This window comes from Protopterus annectens, chromosome 16.part0 (assembly GCF_019279795.1).
Source record: "Protopterus annectens isolate FY-2018-M chromosome 16.part0, PAN1.0, whole genome shotgun sequence".
Taxonomy (NCBI): Eukaryota; Metazoa; Chordata; order Ceratodontiformes; family Protopteridae; genus Protopterus; species Protopterus annectens.
The window spans coordinates 792,772,829-792,785,549 of NC_056750.1; the positions used below are offsets into that span (position 1 = coordinate 792,772,829).

The following is a 12,721-nucleotide window of genomic DNA, read 5'->3' on the forward strand; positions in this document are numbered from 1 at the left end:
ACCCTAATAGAAAAGGTAGCTGAAGCGTAAACCTGCTTCCCAAAGTGGGTCCATCATCTGTGACTCTCAGTCAGGAAAATGAACTGAGGAACTCTCTTGGGCTAGTTCCTTCTTTGTGGCTGCTGCTATCACCATAGCATCTGCGGGGGAGCCCTTGTTCCATGCTGGCCTATCTGAAGGTGGACTTAAGATCTTGTCAGGCCTTTTGGGGATTGGTTCCATGATGTCCGGCTCCTTCCAGGCCCTCGAGGTGACCAGTTCCACCAAGGGATCTGCGGGAGGGGACACCCAGGAAGTATATGGGCCCATGCCGAAAGCCTCCAGGAACACAAACTCGTCAGAAGAAGGTTTGGGGGTGGACCAACCTCCTCGATGGCGAAGGATTTCCATGATGTCTCCAAAGGAGACAACCTCAGAAGGTGACCTGGGGGAACGTTCCCTATCATCCAAATCTGTATCCTTGGTAAGGGACTCGGGGGAGTCCAACTGCCTCCTCTTACACGTATGCTTGTGAGGCACATCGGTGGGGCTCTCCGGGGGGAACTCACAAGCCACTTGTTCCTCAGGGGAACCATCTTAGGCTCCGCAAGCACGGGCTGTCCCTCTGGTAAAATGATGGGATTCGTAGAAAGAGCTGAGGGGGTCAGGGAGGAGTCTGAGAGGATAGTCCGGGATCCTGATCCAGTGGAGAGAACCCTTTCAACCACATCGAATGCAGAGGGTGAACGAACCTCCTGGGGAACCAATAAGGAAGCTGGTCTCCCTGGGTCTGACGAGAGAATTGGAGCTGGGCCCGAAGTGGACGGAGCTCTGAGGGAGGGAACTTGGCCCAACAAAGCCGGAGCCAATGAAAAAAGTTCCGCTCCCTTGGATCAGACAGCCAAGCTCGGATCAGAGATGTTCCAGGTGGCTGTCGGCATCAAGGAAGCAGGTACCATCGGTGCCGACTCCCTGACTAAAGCCGTCCTTGGATCTGAGTACTCCGAAGCCAGTGGATGGATTGGAGAAGGAGAAATTGGTGTGAAAATGGGAAGCGAGCTCCCCCCTCCTGAAGGACAGGGGGCTGGCTAGACCCCCAGCTTGATCCAAGTATGAATGAACCTCCTCATCATTTTATCCATGTCAAATTCTGATAAGGACCGCGTGGACCTCGATGAGGCCATGGACTCAGACCTTGCAGGTCGGGGAACTGATACCCTAGATGGGAGAGTGTGTCACCTCCGGCTCCAGGGAAAATTTCGGAGATTGGAGCCGAGAGGAGTAACGGATCCTATGCTGACTCTTAGCAGGTGAAGGGAGGTCCAGGGACTTCCTATGTTTCTTAGGCCTGGATTTTGGCTCTGTCTCCTTCTCTCGGCCCCTTTTCTGCTCCACTTCTGCAGGCTTTGAAATGGGAGTTTGAGTCCCAGCCTGGGAGGGAAGAGAAGCAAGGGCAAGAGAGGAAGGAGAGGCGGCCACAGCAGCTGCTGTGACCAAAGCTGAGGATGAGGCAACCACCTGAGAAGTGGAAAAAGGCCTTTCAAGGCCAACGTAGCCTTCCTGTCCTTGATTGTGTGCGAGTTAAAACCCCCGTATATAGAGCAGTTGGTACTTAGATGGGCAATGCCCAAGCACATTACACAAAGAGTGTGGCCATCTGCTGGGGACAACTTATGGCCACACAGTGCACGTTTTAAACACAGGCTTATCAGCCATTCAGACAAAATAGGGAAAACAAGTAGAGAAAAAAAAATTATTAGTTTTCCCACTTAAATCACTCACCGCACTCACATGCAGAACACACTGAGGGGGAGGGGAAGCAAGTGCACTAACCAACTAAGCCAAACAACCAAAAAGTTTAATTTCACGATGCATCAAGCAAAGGGAGGAGAAGGGGAACCTATACTAATAACTATACTAGAAATTTAGAGAAAAAAAGGTTTCTAAAAGCTTTCAAAAACCCACTTACTACTCGGAGCTCAGGAGATCACAACGCTTCAGCAAGCCGTGGAAAACGAGATCTGGGGGTTGGAAGGTAGTAGAGGTGTAGTAAGGGGAGGTGCTTGGAGCTCTGAGCAGATGCTAGTCAGATTGCTGGCTCAGATCCAATATGGATCAGGTATCCCACAGTTTGAAAACCAAATGAAGTAAAATACTTCAGATCTAATGTTTCCAACACACGCTTACAAAAAAATGTACTTACACAATTATGAATGACTGCACTATAAAGTACAAGTAAAGAAATTACACATTCAAATTACAAAATTGAAAAAAATGCTGCTCATCAATACAGCAGAAAGACTAAGTATTAAAGATTTCTGACGATCAAGGAATATTTTACTTTATGACTACAGATGCAAGGCGTAACGGCATGCAGGACATGAAATTAAAAAAAGGAAGGATAACACAGGTAAACTATAAAGCAGATGTCAAGTTAGAGGAGAACTCATCATAACGTTTCATGTGAGTTGTTCATCTCACCTGCATTCTTGACTGATGGGTTCGGAGCTGATCCATCGGCTCCGGCATGGCCGTATGCAAAGCTCGAGGCCAAGCCCCTATCCCATGATGTGCTGTGAATTACCTCAAATCTTGTCTGCTGCGTGTATTATAACCATATAACATATCTATCCTCCTATAGAAAGGAAGAAGAAACTGAGCAACCAGGGTGCGACCAACATCCAGGTCAACAATCAGGCAGGAGAGGGAAGGAGGGAGGGACGAAAGAATTAAGGTGAGATGAGCTCACATGGAACGTTATGGTGAGTGCATAACTTCTTAATGTGAAGTTGTTCAATCTCGCCATTCATTCTTGACTGATGGGTAGCCTCCCTAGCACCATCAATCTCGGGTGGTTCACGGGAGTACATTCTTCAAGACCGTAGACAGAAAAAGAAGAACTGTCCCTGGAGGCCTTATCAACTTTGTAATGCATGATAAAGGTATGAGGTTTAGGCCAAGTGGCTGCTGCACAAATGTTATCAAGGGGCAATTTGGCCTGGAAAGCAGATAATGTAGAAACTGCTCTTGTTGAGTGAGTTTTAATCTTGTGTTGCAAAGGCATATTAGCAGCCGAGTAGACAAAGTTGATACAATCAGATAAGCATTTAGACAGAGTTGTTTTAGCCACTGGTCTACCTTTTCTGGATTCAGAGAAGGAAACAAAGAACTGGTCTGATTTCCTGATATCTTTTGTTCTTCTTCTTCTTTCGGCTTTTCCCGGTTAGGGGTCACCACAGCAGATCATCTGTCCGCTCATGACTGGCAGTGGAGTTTTACTGTGTCGAGTTGCCAGCCCGGTGCCCAACCTTCCACAGAAGACACACACACACACACCTAGGACCAATTTAGAGTGTCCAATCCACCTACTGCATGTCTTTGGGATGTGGGAGGAAACCCACACGACCACAGGGAGGACATGCAGACTCCACACAGAAGGCACCCCAGCCAAGAATCGAACAAGAGAACCTCTTGCTTTGAGGCAATAACGCTAACTGCTGCACCACCATGGCCACCCCCCTGATATCTTTTGTTCTATCCAAATAAAATCTGAGCTGTCTGTGAACATCAAGTTTATCCAGCATAAACTGCAACTTCTTGGAATGATTATGGAAGAAAACTTGTAACTCAATGACTTGGTTGATATTAGTTTCTGAACAAATGTTGGACAAAAAGGAGGGATTTGTCCTAAGTGATACTCTGTCAGCATGAAAAATCAAATAAGGAGGGCTGATAGATAAAACCTGAAGCTCTGACACACTGTGGGCAGAAGTAATAGCTACCAGAAAAATGGTTTTCCACGACAAATATTTGAGGTCACAAGATGATGCTGGTTCAAACGGGAGAAGGATTATACGTGACAGCATAAAATTTAGATTCCATGGAGATTTCACGGGTGGTCTCATATGAAATGTCTCCTTGAGAAAGGCCTTAGATGCCTTGTGGGACATATTTGACCCATCAATCCCAAGATGAAAGTTAGATATAGCAGCCAACTGGACCCGAACTGTTGCTGCTGCCGCTCCTTTATTAAAAATCCTAGTCAAGAATTCTAGTATGGATGTCTAGGGGGCTGGTAAGGATCAATGTTATGCTTAGAGGCCCATATGAAAAATCTCTTCCACTTACTAAGCTATAATCTTCTAGTAGATGGCTTATGAGAAGACAAAAAGGATCTGTTTTGTCTCACTGGAGAAGTTATGAAGCCTGGCTATGAGGGGAACTGGAGCAGCAAAGCTGTCAGCTTCAATGACTGCAGAGAAGGATGAAGGTCCCCCGGCGGATGTGTCAGAAGGTCTGGAACTGGGTCCAGAATCCAGGGATCCCCCAAGAGATGATATCGCAGGAATGGGAACCAAATCTGCTGAGGCCAATGAGGAGCTATAAGAATGATGGTCCTTCCCAGGGATTTTGCTTTCTGTAGAACTTTGGGTATCAATGGGATTGGTGGAAATGCACAGAGGAGACCTGGGGGCCAATTATGTACGAGTGCATCCCTCTGGGCTTCTCCCGGAGAAGGAATCAGGGCAAAGTAGCTTCTGCATTTTGTGTTGATGTGACTTGCAAAAAGGTTGCAGCAAGGCTGGCCCTAATTGTGGAAAATCCTGTCTGCAATCTCTTTCTTGAGGGACCATTCGTGCGGCAACAAGATTGCCCTGCTCAGTTTGTCTATCATCACATTGGATGTCCCTGGGATATGCGTTGCCAACAGAAAGTGCTGGGAGGAAACAGCCCACTGCCAAACTCTGAGGGCTTCTCGACAAAGGGTGTAAGATCTGGTCCCCCCCTGCTTGTTCAAGTACCAGACTACTGGCATATTGTCTGCCTGAATTGCAATCGTTCCTAAGGGGAGTGTGTCCTGGAAGTACTGCAATGCTAAAAGTACTGCTCTCATCTCCAGCACATTGATATGACAGTGTGACTCCTGATCTGTCCATGTGCCTTGGGCAGTCTTTCCCTGAAAATGCGCCCCACCCCCCATCAGGGAAGCGTCAGTGGTCACAGTGGCTACTGGAGGATGTAGAACAAAGGGATGTCCTTTGGTAACATGAAGAGACATCAACCACCACTGGAGATCTTTCTTGCAAGAGCTCATAATCAATATTGTGTGGTCCATGGGAAGCTCCTGGTAAGACCATTGAGTGAACAACTGCCATTGAAGGATCCCGCATATGCATTCTTGCTAATGGTATGGCTAGAATTTCTACAGCCATCAAACCCAATACTTTCAGAACTTCTGAAGCTGGTGCACTGTCTTTTGATACCAATGTGCTGACATGCTGATGAAGAAGAAAGACTCTTTCAACTGGTAGCCTTAGAGTGGTGGTTGAGGTGTCTAACTCTGCCCTGATAAAACCAATTTGCTGCGATGGCGACAAGGCAGACTTTTCTGAGTTTACTCTACTGCCTAGATGACTGCAGAGTGACAGAGTATACTCCCTTGTCTGAATCAGTTGATTCCTGGTGGTGGCAGTCAGGAGCCAATCGTCTAGGTACGGAAACACTTGGAATCCTAGACGCCTCAGGTGAGCCGTGACCACTGCCATGCATTTGGTGAACACTCTGGGGGCTGTAATGAGACCAAAGGGCAGGGCTCAAAACTGATAATGATTGGCTCCCAGCTGGAAATGCATGTGATCTCTGGATGGCCTGGCCATTTTTATGTGATAGTACGCATCCTTGAGATCTATCGAGCACATCCAATTGTCTTTCCCTAAGAAGGGAAGTATAGACTGGAGTGTGACCATCCGGAACTTCTCTTTCTTTACATATTGGTTGACTCTGCTGAAGTCCAAAATGGGTCTCCAGTCCCTGTTTTCTTTGTAACCAAAAAGAACCTTGAGTAAGTTCCAGGTCCTGTTTGCTCTGCTGGGACTGGCTGGATGACTCTTTTTTTCTAGCAACTCTTGGACCTCTACAGTTGCTTGTTCCCTGTGACTGGGTGGAACATCTGGGATTCTCCTTATGGACGAGGGGGGGGGGGCGAATAGTATGAAGTACCCTCTGGAAATGATACTTAGTACTCAGCTGTCTTATTTCTTGCCAGGCATCTGGATACAAAGATAAGCGACCCCTGACTGCCTCCATAGCAGGACAGTCGGGCCTCCTTTCAAGAGCGCTGGTAGGGTTGACCAGAGAATTGATCTCTGTCACCGTGATGTTGCGGACCCCCTCTGCCACATCCACTATTACCCCCTCCTCTGCCACTGAAGGGGGGGTTCACCACGTGTGTCCTGAAAGGCTCCTTTTGTTTTCCAGAACCACATTTTTCCTCCCCTTTGGCCTTTGGGATAAGGTCAGGTAGGAGTGGATAAACAGACTCCGATGGCAGACAGAGTCTTTCCCTCCTCTTCACACCTGGTCAAAGTTTCCTTCACTTTAGGCCCAAAAAGGGATGAGCCATCAAAAGGGGTGTTGACAAAGGATGACTTAAAGGGTTCCACGAAGGAGCACAGGCGTATCCAGGAATGTCTTCTAAGAACGATTTCCTGTACCCGCTGCCCTACTCGTTCCATTAGCTGCAAAGGATATGAGACACATGGATGAGTTGACAATAGAATTTAGGGTAGCAAGCTGGGCAGCAACTTTGTCAGAGGGGCCTGCAGCTACTGTACCCTGAAGAGTATCTCCCAACTCTTTAAGGAGATCTCTTTGCAACCTAGTGAAATGGGTTAAGCAGTTCAGTGAGTGGAGAGCAAAAGTCGCTGAACTGAACATGCGTTTCCCATAGCTATCCACGAACCTAGTCTCTCTATTAGGAGGATGGATAGATGAGGAAGTCTCAGACATTTCCTTTTTGGTGGCCGCCGTCACCACCATGGCATCAATAGGGACTCCTAACAATTGTTGACTTCAACAATTGGCTAAGCTTTTGGTGTCATTCTAAGGGGATCCAGTATCTGTCTGCCTGGGATGACATGATCGACAAACCACGATTCTTTGCCAGAGACAGCCTGCACCTGTCGCCCTTGGGTTTCTAGATACTGGCTAAGGCTCTTGCCACCCCCATAGTGCCTTTTTAATATTCAAATGACAAATTCACCACTGTAAAAGGTACAAGCAAGCAAAATCTGAGGGTAATGCTATTTAATGCTAGAAGTCTAAACCTCAAAATGCACTCACTCGAGGCACTCCTTAAAATGGAGAACATCGACATATGTGCAGTGACAGAGACCTGGTTCAAGGCTCCAGAGAGCACCCCTGCATTACCAGTCTATAATTCATACCACACCTTTCAGCCACCTAACCTGGACCGAAGCACTAAAAGTGGAGGTGTGTCCATATTCATTAAGGATATCTACACCTCCAGGCTAGTTGGTCAGCATAATGCATCCCTGATTATCCAAGTGCAACTAACTCTGGGCAAGACCACAAACCAAATTGTAGCTTGCTACATATCCCCCACCATGCCCCAGGATTCCCACTCCTCATTTCTTGATACACTGGAAAATATTAGGGTACAAACTAACATCCTAATAATGGGCGATTTCAACTACCCCAACATTAACTGGGAAAACTACTCATGTACCAACTCTTGTGCTCAACGTTTTCTAGAATTCATAAATTCCAACACCTTGGATCAATTTATCCACACCCCCACCAGGGGCAGCAATATCCTAGACCTGGTCATTACCAACATGGGCAACCGGTGTTCCACACCACAGGTCAATTCCTCATTGGTCTAATCCGACCACAAGCAAATCACCATAGACATCCACATTCCACCCCCATCCCCCATTAGGGAAACCACCGTAAAAAAATTTCTCCAAAGCCAACTTCACACTTCTTAAGACAGAAGTGGCAAACTTCACAACACCCATGCTGATGGACAACAGAGGTACTACTGCTGAATCCTATACAACTACACTTTATAAGCACTTACACAAGTGCATGGATCGTGCAATCCCTAACAGAAACAAGATGCTATCCTCCAAAAAAAGGAAGTCAATCTGGTGGTCCCCTGCCATAATTAAACTCTACAACAGAAGAAAGAAACTGTTGCAAAAGAGAGTAAAATCCCATGATTGGAGGAACTCCATGGTCAACCTCAGTAAGAAGCTAAGATCCCTCATAAATTCCTCCAAAGCTAGTCACAAAAACAAAATTGCCACTGATTCTAAAGACAACCACAAAGCATTCTATAGTTATGTCAAGAATCTCAATGGCAATACTCAGATCTGCTCTGAGTTACAGCACAATGGCACCAAATATACAGAACCAACAGATACTGCCAACATCCTGGCAGATAGGGTCAGTGATAACTTTACCCCTCTCTCATCCACTAAAGGGCCCATTTCTATACCAGAAGAATGCAAAGTTCCTGTAATCAAGACAAAAAAACACACTCTCCAAAGCCAAGAACACAACATCCATGGGACCTGACAACATCCCAGACTGCGATCTACATGAACTACAGAACGAACTGGCATCCCACCTAAGTACCATGTTCAATCATAGCCTCACCTCAGGCTTTGTGCCCACTGAATGTTGCACAGCAACGGTTATCCCACTCCATAAAGGGGGAGCCACCACAGACCCCGGGAACTACCGCCCCATTAGCCTGACGAGCCTGGTCTGCAAGGCTATGGAACGTATCATCGTGGAACTTAAAAACAATGACACTGGTAATCTCCAAACTCTGGACACTATCCAGTTCAGGTTTGTAAAAGGCACATCATGTCTCCTAAAACTGATAGACTTCTTTGAAGTGGTCACCAAAGCCGTAGATGAGGGTAAGGTGGTTCACAAAGCCTATCTAGATCTCGCCAAGGCTTTCGACACCATCCCCCACTCTGGAATTATAGATAAACTCACTAAACTAGGTATAAATCCCTATGTCACAAGATGGGTTGTCAGCTGGCTCACTGACAGAACCCACACTGTGAAAGTAGCAGACTCTAAATCCAACTTCAGATCAGTGACAAGTGGAGTTCCACAGGGTTCAATCCTAGGTCCTCTCCTGTTTGGTATCTACTTCTCTGAAGTACAGGCTAACACAGAAGGTCTTTGACTAACAAAGTTTGCAGATGACTGCAAACTAGGAGCCATACTCAAAACTCCTAACGATGTGGACATCCTACAAAAGGGCCTCATTAAGACAGATGCCTGGTGTCAAAGCCATGGCCTCAAGCTCAATGCCAAAAAGTGCACTGTCATCCCTTCTGCTAAAAACTCTGTACCCATGAACTACCACATAGGCGGAAGTCTACTTAACACCGAAAGTGTGATAAGATACCTTGGGACACAGGTGGACAGTAGTCTCTCCTTTGATAATCACATCGCCACAGTAGTCAGCAAATCCTTCTACATGGCACACCTCATCACAAAAGGTTTCTAATCTAGGAAAAAAAGAGGTCATTGTGCCCCTCTACTCATCACTCATTAGACGCATTATAGAGTACAATGCCCCTTTTGATATGTACCTCACAAGACATCCACAACAACTGGAAAGGCCACAGAAATACCTCACAAAAAGGATTACTGGCCTCAAACAGATGCCCTATGCAGACGGTCTCAAAAAACTCCAGCTTTACTCCGTCACATATCGCCTACTCAGAGGCAAACTCTGCCTAATGTACAAAGCTATGTCAAACCCAGAACTGTTGGACATGCTCCACTTAAAGAAATCCCAATCCCTCTGTGCTACACACTCTAGGGAACTAAACCTTCTCACCACAATAAACAGAACATGCTGGAGGGATAGATTCCTGCCCCAGAGCCTTCCCATACTCTGGAAAAAACTACCTTTCTATATCAAACAAAGCTCCTCATTAGCACTCTTCAAGAAAAATTTTGATGACTGAATGGGAGATAGGAAATTCACCCCATGATTACTTCTGTGGCTCTGCATGACAGGGGCACAGGAAAATAATTTTCTTGGGTGGCAAAAGCCAGGGTACTGTTTGGCTAGGCTTACATAGGCCCTAGGGTCAATAGCCTAGTACCTACCTATGAATCTATAAGAAGGTTTTATCTGGTAGGGCTGATATAAACTTGTTAGGCCTCCTCGGAACAGGCTCCATGGACTCCGGTGACTCCCATGCTCTCCGAGAGACCAAGTGCATGAGTTCATCGAAGGGTGGAGACACCCAAGAGGTGGAGGGTTGAGACCTGAAAGCCTTCAGGAGAACTGACTCATCCTCAGTAGGGCTTTTGGACTGCCAATCACCCCTCTGCCTAAGGATCTCAAGTATCTCGCAAAGGAGATATCTTCAGAGGGGGACTGCGAGGACCCTTCTGACTCATCCAAGTCAGTGTCAGATGTTAAAGACTCCTGTGGGAGAGTCCAAGTGTCTCCTCTTGCACAAACTCTTCCTGGGAACCTCCTCAGTGGGAGCCTCTGGGGAGGGCTCGTTAGAGCAGGGGGAACCCTGTGGGGCTACCTGAGGCTCTGGGTCTCTACGCCTAGCCTGGACGATTGAAGCAGAAGCAGACACAGGCACTTTAGGGGATGAAGCAAGGCCTGAAGTCAAGGATGTCTTGGGGGATAAAGCTCTCCTCATGGCCTCAAAGGCACCACGGCTCTGATGGGAAGGAACCAATGGATCAGAGGGAACAGTCAACCCCACATGCACCAAGGCTGTGGGCTCCAAGTCGGAGGTAGGAGCGGAGCTCATCCGAGCTGAAGCACCAAGAGGAAGAGTCAGCACCAACAAGTCGGTCTGACTATCCTCCCTGGATCCGACTGGAGAGTGTCAGCTCGTAGAGTCCCCGGTCGGTGCCGAGGACGTCAGAGAGGATGGAGCCAAGGACACTGGAGCAGGTCTCAGCTCCAAAGGCTCCACGATCAACAGGTCTACTTCCTCTGGCTCCGAAGGGCCAGTACAGCTCGGAGGAGGATTAGTCAAAGCAGGAGTAGTGGTCTTCGGCTCCAAAGCCACTTGTTTCAGAGCCAACAACAATTTAGCAAGGCCTGGTGCCTGTAGAAGCTTCTGCACCAATCGATCCATATCCAAATCTGACAGGCTGACAGATTACCTAGATGAATGCACTGATGATGCAGACTGAAGCAATGGTGACTGAGGCACTTCGGACACCGGCTCCAAAAAGAAAAAAGAGTCGGCTCCAAGGTCTGTGGAGCCAATGTTGCAGAATCCTCCAATTTTTTTGACTTCTTGGAATGCTTAGAGTCCTTAGATTCCACAGAAGATCTAGAGGACTTTGAAGATTTGCTGGCCACATCCAGGTCACTCAATGCCTCTTGAAAAGGGTGTTTTAATAAGCCCATGTTCATCAACTTCCTTTTCCTCTCTAACAGCACTCTAGAAGAAAAAGAATGACATATGGAACAAGACTCTTGTAAGTGGACAGCTGCTAAACAATAAACATATGTTACATGTCCATCCGTAGCAGACATTTTTGGTTGCAGTCTGGACATTTTTTAAAACCAGACTCTGGGTGCTTTTCTTTATCATCCGCCATAATAACTGCTATAAAACACGCAGAGTAGATAATAAGCAATTTACTAGGCTCTAACAACATGCACAAACGAGCCTAAGGAAAAATATTAAAGCTACTAGAAAAGACTGTATAAGCCACTAGAATATTTAAACACACTCTCTACAAAAACTAAGGCCAAAACACATGAGGCCAACAATAGAAAAAGGCTGGTTAAAGCCACTAGAAAACTACTTAAACACACAGTAAGAAAAAACTAGGCCAAAACACATGAGGCCGATATTTTAAAGATTAATAACAGCACACGGGAAGGGGAGCTTTAAGGAAGATTTGTACTGCTTGGTAGTAACTTGATTAAAGTGTAGCTATCATTCTAAGTTTTTTGGATTAAGCACTTGGGCTTCAGACCAGTTGTTTTACATTAGGAAGGTTTGTGGCATGCACTGTCGTGGCAGGACAGGTAGCTTTCATCCTTCTAAGTTGGGAACTGCTGATTGAGAGCCCAGTGTCTGTTATTCTTAAAGTGTATTAGTTCTGGTTTAAGCAATTGGGCTTCAGGCCAGTTATTTTACATTAAGAGGGTTCGTGGTCTGCAATCTTGTGGGAGAAGAGGCTGGACTCTGCCCTTCTGAGCTGGGAATTTCTGGTTAAAGGTTTATAGTGCCTGAATATTTGAACTGTATCTTACTGAAATTGGTACACCTTGTTTACTGTAGCAAAGACTAGATCCAGGCCTGCTGAATCTAGCTTTGTTTATATGCTTGTTGTTTGTTTGCTTGTTATTTCCCTGGAACGTTAATTCCACCTAATACGCGGCTTCTCAGCGCTTCAGTGGATCACTAGTGATATCTGCATTGCTTACTGTACTTATTTCCTTATTTCACTTGAAAGAAAGTTACTGTTTGCCGTTTTTGCATTTAAGTTACCTGTAACACATTGCACTTAAGTTACCTGGCACTTGCTCGCTAAAGCAATTATATAAGTCAGCACTAAAAATTAAAAGCAGTACACCCTCACTCCCCACTGGCCCTTGTTTTCAATTATTAAGGAATTCCCAATATTATTCTAGCATGTCCAAAGGTCAGTTGTCAATCTCCTCTCTGGTCCAGCTGGTGAATCTGGGAATCTTGAGGCAATGTTACAACTGCCTCATGTAAACAGACAACCCTCTCCTCCTCCCAACAAATTCCAACACATGTGAGAGATGCAACCATATAGCCAAACTGGAGGCTAAGCTCTCTCAACTCAGTACTGGCATAACCAGTCAGGAGGAGGAAACCACACTCACTACAATTCCAGTCTCACATAGACCTACCACGACAGCAAACCAAAAACATAATCACAC

The 12,721-nt window shown here is 46.3% G+C and overlaps 1 protein-coding gene across 1 annotated transcript in view; it reads right to left on the minus strand.

Moving 5' to 3' along the window:
- Nucleotides 1-12,721, minus strand: part of LOC122790655 (exonuclease mut-7 homolog) — a gene marked incomplete in the record, with an annotated part of 2,442,473 nt that overhangs the window by 410,736 nt on the left and 2,019,016 nt on the right.